Source organism: Camelus bactrianus, chromosome 11, assembly GCF_048773025.1.
Source record: "Camelus bactrianus isolate YW-2024 breed Bactrian camel chromosome 11, ASM4877302v1, whole genome shotgun sequence".
In the NCBI taxonomy this organism is placed as follows: domain Eukaryota; kingdom Metazoa; phylum Chordata; class Mammalia; order Artiodactyla; family Camelidae; genus Camelus; species Camelus bactrianus.
The window spans coordinates 82,782,245-82,791,115 of NC_133549.1; the positions used below are offsets into that span (position 1 = coordinate 82,782,245).

The 8,871-nt window shown below is 54.6% G+C and overlaps 1 long non-coding RNA gene across 1 annotated transcript; it reads left to right on the plus strand.

Moving 5' to 3' along the window:
- The first annotated feature begins 402 nt into the window (after window positions 1-402).
- LOC123611871 (uncharacterized) lies at window positions 403-5,739 on the plus strand. The gene is made up of 3 exons (XR_006718961.2): window positions 403-558; window positions 2,985-3,066; window positions 4,147-5,739. It is a non-coding gene; the product is annotated as an uncharacterized LOC123611871 (long non-coding RNA).
- The last annotated feature ends 3,132 nt before the right edge of the window (window positions 5,740-8,871 follow it).

Here is an 8,871-nt window from a genome sequence, read left to right on the forward strand (position 1 = left end):
TAGCTGCCAAGAAGGAGAATCATTTTTCTGAGATGAGAGGAGACAAGGCAGGGAAGGCTGTAAAGGAGGGAAGATGAGTGAAAGCACAAAGAATTTTACAGACCAGGAGAGGCCAGTTGGGAAGTCCTCATGCAAGAGTGCATAAGTGTCTATCTCCTGGTGTGCGCAGCATGTATGTGCACGTGTGTGTCTGAGAGACAGAGTGAGACACTTTATGGGACATTGGAGTATAAGGTTGGAGAAGGATGCCATCCTGGCACTCTCTTCCAAGAAGACCCACATCTCCACAGGCCTCCTTCACCAGGATTCCTAAAATCCTTCATGAAAGTTACAGGAACTTCCAAGATTTAGGAAATGGACCGCAAAGCAGAAGAGTTGGGGTGGAGAGTAGAGCGATGGGCATGCACCTCCTTCCTGGCTACTCACTGGCTTCATTTTGAGCCTGTGTCATTTATAGCTTCTCACGAGCACATGCTTCCTCCCCAGCCCTAAACTGCGGATGTCCTTCGTCACCTTCTCCACACGTGGCCACGTCCTCATGAATCTCACCTCAGACAAGTAAGTGCTGCTTTAATCCCCAAAGGTAGTCATGGTGGGCGGGGTCCAGGGAAACCCAGGGAGCTGAGAGTTTCCACTAGTTGCAGGCTGGGCTGTCCTGGGCTCCCCTCAGGGCCCATCCTGAGAGCCCTGGCTCCCACAGACCCCTGACTGGGTGGGTACTGGCAGACCCCTGTGCTGCTAGACCATCTCCTCCCCCTCTAAGCCGTGTCCTCCACCTGTCCTGTGTCTTCTCAGTGCTCTTCCCTTTTCTTAGAACAGGCTGGCTCTGAGGACTTCTGGGATTGGGTGGAGCAGATGTGTGAGCCCTTTATGAACACTGGCCTGTATTGGGCACCTGCTGTGTGTGTCCCTTTCTGCTCTGGGCTTGTGGGGGAGGCAGGGAGGCAGAATCAGAACCAGAAGGCAGGGTTAGGGGTTGTCAAAGTGCTGAGGGCTTCAGGGGATGGAAGCTGGTTCCCTTGGTGGGTCTGAGACAAGGTAGCTCATGAGTTGGTTCTGAACACCAGGCTGGGCTGGGGTGCAGGAGGGAGGCATGTGGTGCAGGAGGGAGGCAAGCATCCTGGGTGAGACGTAGATGGACACAGCAATGGGCTCAAAGGCCTGGGGATAGGAAGATATGGCTCTCTTGAGTAGCTGTGAGGTTGAAAATCTCATGATGCAAGTGACTGGATCCCAGTTCAGTGGGTGAAATACCAAAGAGAGTTTGAGGACGTCAAGGACTGAATGCTCCAGGATTTGTGGCGCAGAGCCATGTTCGGCACCTTGAAGAGAAGCTCAGACCAGAAGAGGAGCCCAATAGCAAGGCTGCAGGGGAGGGGACGTGGCGGTGCCAGCGCACAGAGACAGCGCTCCTCAGGCCCAGCTCCCAGCAGAAGCAGGGGCAGGGCTGGCCCCTCAGTAAGCTGGGGGATGGTGTGGTTCTGTGTGTCCCTGTGGCCTGCATTTCAGAGAGAGAGACCTGAGTGAGTCTGAGGTGGAAGAAAACAAGGCAGTGAGGAGCTGTCAGGCAGGAGGCAGAGGCAGCGGGGGCTGGGCGTGGGCCTCTGGTGGAGGAGCTGCCCACGGGGAAGAGGGGGACCACGGCCTCCTCCAAGGTAGGGGTTCAGAATCTGAACCAAGGGAGCTGTGGGGAGGCCCTTGAGAGTCTTCCGGGTCCTCTCTGGAGAGTGAAGGTGGGGACCTATTCCTCAAGGGAAGGTGTCAGAGTGGGGGTGGGGCTCAAGGGAATGGAAAAGACGTGAATCTGTCTGTGATGGGTGATACATTACAAAGCAAACAGCTTGATGAGGGCATAAGCAGCCTGGTGTCCTCTCCACCTGCAGAGCTGGGAGTGGGGATTGGGGTGCAGGGGGAAGCGCAAGAAAAAGGCTCGCTCAGGCAAGAGTGAAGCTGGCCAAGCTCAGTCCCGGGCCAGAGACTGTGAAGGGCTGGGAGTTCCAGCACATTCGGAGTGCGGTCGACAAAGCAGACATCTTCCCACAGGTGCCAAGAAGAGGGGCTGGTGTTTGTGCTGAGGTGGGCAAAGCTGGGTTTGGCCTCCACTGGCCCTGGGTCTCAGGCGTCCTGCGCTCCTGGGTTGGGTCAGGCCGGGCAGGACCTGGGGCCCTCGGATCTCACCACAAATTGGCATCTCTTTGGCCCAGAGTGAGAGCCCCTTAATCTTGCTGTGATAGCTCAGTCCACACACTGGATCAGCCTGAACTAACCCCCCCACCCCACCTCATGTGTCCCAGCCCATCCCTCACCGTCTGCTTTAATACAGGCTGACAGCCCATCCTGGTGAGCCTGGGGTCACTGCGTGGATGGTGCTCAGGCCTCTTTTCCAGCCTATTGTCTCTTTCTCCAGGGGCACATGAAGTCCAGGAACCCTACCACTCTAATGAAGCGGCCTGGCCACTTCCTTAACATGGATCCCAAGGGGAAGTGGCTTGGAGGGACCAAGTGGACCTCAGGGGTCAGTGGCAGGGGCTGATGGGAAAGGGCAGGGGTGTCAGCAGGACGACCTTTTCCAAACTCAGCCTTTCCTGTTGGAGGACCATGCGCCCTCACCAGTCACATTGTGAGCACTGGATTCCCAGGTGCACGGCCCTGGGTGACCCCTCTCACCACGGACAGTCAAGGCAGGGCCCTTGCTGAGTCCCTGAGGTCACCTTCCTTTGACAGGGATGAGCACATTGGAAGCCAGACCCTTCCCATGGGGCCAGCAAAGCAGCATCCCCTATGCTCACCAAACAGGGGGCAGAGGAGTCCTGAACAAGGCCTGTCATGTCAGAGACGTGGGCAGGAAGGTCATGACGGGATGACTTGTGTCCTCTTCTGTCCAGGCAGGTCTGCATGGGGCAGAATGGCACCAGGACATCTGTGCTGTGATGTAACAGTCAACCCTCATTTCTCCACCACCCTCTTTTCTGATTTTTTTTCAGACAAGAAATACACGCTGGTCTTACCAAACTTCAGAAGGTAGTGCCTACAGGAGACACAAACATGCATGAAGGATTGAAAAAGGTACAGACCCCACAGCTCTGAGAACTTATTCTGCTTTTTCAAGTTCTTAGAATCTTTTGGGATCATCTCACTGCCCTCCACCCACATTCCTTCATTTTGTTGCAAGCGAATGAGCAGATTGAACAAACTAACTCGGGAGGTAAGTCACCTGCTGCCGTCACTGCTCTCGGGTGGGACAGAGCCAGGCCTGGGCCGCAGCAGGGGCTGGCGCAGACCCACCGCGGCCAGTTCCTAGCGCTGCCTCTTGGAGCGAGGTCCTTGCCCTCTCTGTGCGGCAGCTTCCTCCTCTGCACAGTGAGGATGAAACCACCCCCAGGGAGGTTTCTGAGAACCAGACGGTTCTTATTAGATGTGAGGTGCTTGACCTGCGGTTGGGCTGCACGAGACAGAAAAGGGGAAAGCCAGGGGCCGCGAGCAGACAGGGATCAGTTGAGGGAACAAAGGCCTTGATGTCCCCCTGGCTGCCCACACCTGTGTACACCCAGTTCCGGCTCTGCCTCCTTTCCCTTCAGCTTCCGCCCTCGGGTTGACTCTCGTCCTGTGACTGAGTCTCCACCAGTGGGAAAGGCTGTGCTCAGCCCTGAACCCTCAGCACCTGGACTGCAGGGTTGTGGCTCTTGTCAGGAGAGACACGTGGGTTGCAGGGAAAGGCTAGGAGCTGGGCGGGGGCTGCTGTCCAAGTGCCTTGACCTCGAGTCCTGAACGGCAGGACCCACAGAGCCCACAGGAAAGGCCGCAGGCGCCGCCCGGGCCGGAGCCCAGCTCCTGCCTTTGCTCACCTGAAAGGCTGGTCCTCGTCCAGGGAGGTCGCTGGAGCGGCCTTTCAGGGCCAAGGCTGTGCCATCTGGTCGTAGTGAGGGTTCACCAGGAAGAGCTCTGAGCCGCTCTCAGGCCCCTCATCTGTCAAGTGGGTCCTGGGCCTCGGCCCCTTCTCCCTCCAGGCGCTCTGGATGGCGGGCGCTTGGGTCGGGGTGGCCTCTCCCCAGGGAGGGGTGTGGGGAGCAGCGCTGTGGGCCTGGCAGCCTGAGGCGGGACCCTCCGGTGCCTTGTTGACCAGACTGCTCCCTGCTTCTTCTGCAGAAAACAAGGTTGCCTCCAGGATTATCTCTCTGACCGATGGAAATCTGGAGCCACAGGCGTTTGAAGACACTAAGGAGGAAGTGAACCCAGACCATCGTTAACAGCTTTGTGCTCCATGTATTTGGTGAATTATATTTGACACTTTTTTCTCTTAGACTCAGAAGTCTAGGAAATTGGAGGTGATTGTATACTGCGTGGGTGTAAATGACTATCAGAGAGACCAGGTAATTCAGAACAGGTAAACCAGCTGGGGAAAGCTTTCAAAGGCAGCTGTCCCAGGGTCACCCCGAGGATGGCCCTCTGCCCACCCCAATGTTCAGACAGCAGACAGCCACTGCAGATGAGCAACGAGTGCTGTGTAGACCTACACACCAGAGGTGTGGGTGGGGGCTTCCTGGTCCCTAAGAATGAGCTGCTGGCAGATGCCAGGCGGTGGCCCTTGGGGTCTAACATGGCAGGAAGCAGGAGCCTGTCTCCTGGGATGGGACCTGCTGGGTCCTCAACCCCTGGCTGTGGGCCAAGCCATTTCCTCTCCCTTGCAGATATTGGAAATTGCAGGCAGCCCAGATCACATATTTGGAGTGGACACAGGATTCAGTGGTCTTAAAAGCATCGTTAACTCAGTGAGTGAGGGCTGGATGTGAGAAGCGGGAAGAGGTGGCTTTGCGCCATGCCCCCACCGTTCATGCCCCCTTCCCCTGCCCCTCATTCTAGCTTGCAGCTAAGTCTTGTATTGAAATTACAACCATGACGCCTTCCAGTCTCTGTACAGGAGGCAAGAGCTGGAGTCGCCCTTGTAAACACAAGGGTGTGTTTGTGTGAGTTGTGAGTGTGCCCCATGTGCACTGTGGGAGTGCTGCCAACACGTGGTTTCAGTACGTGTAACATGTGTGGTGTATGTGTGGTTTGAGTGGAGTGAGTGTGTATGGCATGTGTATGTGGTGTGTGTGAGTGTGGTGTCTGAGTGCGTGGTGTAGGCACATGGGTTGGTTGTACACAAATGTGTTGGGCATATGACTACATTGGGCACATAAGCGTGTGTTTATGTGAGGTGTGTATGCCACAGGTTGTGGGGTGTGTGTTGTTAGTTACTTCTTTCTTCCAGTTTTACTGAGATGTAATTGACATACAGCTCTGTATAAGGTTAAGGTGTGTCCCCTAATGACACAAAAATACTGTGAAATTATTACCAAAAGTTTAGTGTACATATTTTTTAAAACTGAAAACCAAACGTTTAATTAAGAAATAAGAAAATTTTTATTTTAAAAGCCTCAACATTCTTTCTTTCTCTCTTTCATCTTTTAAAGGATAGCATACATAAAGTGCACTAATTGTGTACAGTTAAGTGAACTTTTACATAGGTAAAAACTCATTCAGGGTTAGCATCTTTTTATTTACATTTCACTATAAACAGAGGACTGGCAAATGCCTCATTAATGAAAGGAAGGAAGGAAGGAAGGAAGGAAGGAAGGAAGGAAGGAAGGAAGGAAGGAAGGAAGGAAGAAAGAAAGAAAGAAAGAAGGAAAGAAAGAAAGAAAGAAAGAAAGAAAGAAAGAAAGAAAGAAAGAAAGAAAGAAAGAAAGAAAGAAAGAAAGAAAGAAAGGAAGAAAGGGAGGAAGGGAGGAAGGAAGGAAGGAAGGAAGGAAGGAAGGAAGGGAGGAAGGAAGGGAGGAAGGAAGGGAGAGAGAGGAAGGGAGGGAGGGAGGGAGGGAGGGAGAGAGAGGAAGGGAGGGAGGGAGGGAGGGAGAAAGAAAGAAAGAAAAGAAAGGAAACCTAGCCAACTAAGGAGGTGAATCAGAATACTCAGAACTTGAGACATAATGATAAAAGACTAGTCATAAGCATTGAATCTATTGTAATTTAGAGATTGACAATGTGGAAGTTAAAGCAATAGAACAGAACATAAATGTCTTTAGAATTTAAAAGTAAATAAAACTAAAGGAAAAAGAAAAAAACTCTCAACAAAATACTAGCAAATGAAATCCAACAACATATAAAAAAAATACATCAAGACTAATTAAGGGTTCACCCTAGAAATGTGAGTCTGATTTAATATTCAATTTCTCAATGTAAATTACCACATCAGCCAATGGAGAAGGGAAACATGATTGTCTCAAGAGATGAAGAAAAAAATTGGACTCAGTTCGATCCCAGCATCATACTAGGAACACGGCCTGACAAAGGCATCACGCGAATACTCACAGCCAGCATTACACCCAGCGGTTAGATGGGGAAGGCCTCTCCCTGAGGTCTGGAACTGGACAGGGCTGCCCTCTCTTCCCCAGGAGGGTCCCCGCATTAGTGCGGGGAGGACCCTGTGCAGGTCCTTTTCTGACAGGAGCCCTCTCTCTGCAGTGAGCGCTGTGTGTGCCGGCTCACGTGTCCACATCACTGGAGTTTGTGCAGCTGAGGCTGGGGGACGAGCACACGCTTCCACAGGGACCAGCACTCAGCCAGATGCAGCTGGACGCAGACTCGGGAGCTGGGCCTGGCCCGTGCTCTGAACAGCACGGCTGCAGTGCACGAGGCCGGGGTCAGATGGAGCAGCGTCCGTTCCTGAGCTCTGCTGCCCACAGGCACAAACCGGGGCAAATTGCTGACTATCTGTGAGCTACACTTGCATCCCCTAGTGGTAGAAATAGCAGGACGCACTGTCAGATGTGCAGTGAGACATAGTCCTGTGGAGTCCACAGTGACCCACACAGGATCTAGAAGCCGGGGCCCCTCACCACTGGGAGCTGGTGCTCAGATTCCATCACTGACTACGGCTCCCCCGCAACACCCCCATGTCAGCCCAGGTTGGGGGGAAGCGGTTTAAGAACATCCAGGGGGAAGGGGCTCCAGCTGAGCCCGCTATTGCTGGCAGCTGTCAGACTCCTCCTGTCTTCTGACCCCAGGACCTGCAGGGTGGAGTGTGGACATGGGCCTGAGACCCCACACACAGAGGGTCCTCCCCTGCTTCTCTGGTGCCACGTGCCAGCCGTGCAGCGGCCTGACAGCTGCAGGTCTCTGCTTGTGTCCCCGGGACACACACAGACCCGTCAAGCCCCAGAGAGGATGCCAATTGTCACCTATGCCCTGGGGTGGCCCAGCCAAGGTGACTGGTGCCCACTGCACCCCCACCCCCGCCTGCGTGGCCCAGCAGCGCTGCTCTGACACTGGCTGGGTGGATGCTAACCTCAGGGACAGCTGTGCCTTTGAAAACAGCATGGTCCCTCCACATCTCTACTGCCTTCCGTCACTCCTTCCTCAGTCATGACTATGTCACATGACTATGTGCAGGGCTCCATCCTGGGCCCAGAGGGACAGAAATGAAGCAGCCCCACCCCCGCCCACAGGAGCTCACGGCCTGGTGGCTTGTCTGGTGTGGGAGCCTGTGGGGCACTGAGGGTAAATGTCACCTTCAGGGGGTGTGGCAGGTGTCCTGATAAAGTAGGACAATAGCCAAGGACAGAGACTGGCCCAGGGAGGGGACCAGAGAGCTGGGTGAGGAAGAGGGCAAAGCAGAGCTGAGAAAGGACACGCCAACCAGCAGAGAAGCAGCAGGTCGGGTTTCTGCAAAGAGGGGATGTAAGGAGAGAGAGGCCAGGTGAGGGGGGCGGACTGGCACCCCTGAGGGCTGGGAGGCCGGGGCTGTGGGGACGGGAGGTGAGGGGGGAGGAGGAAGGGGTCGGAGTGCTCTCTTGTCTTCATATGACGTCAGGGCTGCTGGTGAGACTCCCAGGGGGGCCTCTACCAGGGACCAGCAGCCTTAGTCTGCCTGCCTCCCCCTCGACCCTGCAGGGAGGGGCCAACTTGCCTGTGATAAATGAGGAGCCTGAGGCTCAGGGAGGTGGAGCCTGTTGGTTACAAACCCTCAGGCAAGGGACACCCAGACTCACACCCCAAAGCCCATGTTCTGTCCGCCTGCTGCTGCTGAGCAGGGTCCCCTCCTGTCTGCAAAGCCGAGCCAGAGCCCCACAGGCCCCTTCCAACCTATGATTATGTCACCGTGCCCCACAGTGATTGTTCCTCTTTGCATACCAAGTAGGCAGGAAAAAGATGGATGGAGGTGACAAGAGTCATCATGGAGGGAGCTGTGACCCCCAGGCTGGGGTGGGAGGAGAAGGAGCCAGTTCATGCCAGAGGCCTGTCCCCAAAGGTGTCACTTCGTTGGAGATAAACTTTATGGGCACTGGACTTTGACCACTTCAACTTTGATCACTTCCATTCTAGACCGTCAAGGAGCCACCACCAACCCAGGAAAGAGCAAAGGTAAGTGGTGTGTTTGGTCCTGATGTTGTCAGCCTGCCTGATGCACACACTGACCCGCCAGAGAGGCCTCCTGCCGCCGATGGGGATACGTCCCCTCCACCCCTCCAGCTCCCACCTACCTGGGCAGGGAGAGCTGGCAGGAGGAGGATGGTGACAGAGAGGCACAGAGTGACCCCAGGGAGGACATGGGACTCACCAGTATCACCCAGAAAACACACTCCCCATGTTCCCAGCACAGCCTCATTCAGAGCCTTTGTCACTGAATCAGCAACACGGTGAAGCCTGTTTCAGGAACAGCTATGATCCCTCCTGAAATAAATGGGCTTTTTGTCAATTCCTAAGGGATGTTTGTAGGATGGTCCTTCCCCAGGACTCAGGTGAGCTTTTGGAAAAGGACCCTCAGGTTTCACGGACCTGGTCCCCCTTCTCCAGACTCTGAGTCCGTTGGGCTCCGTTCCCTTGGTCTTCATC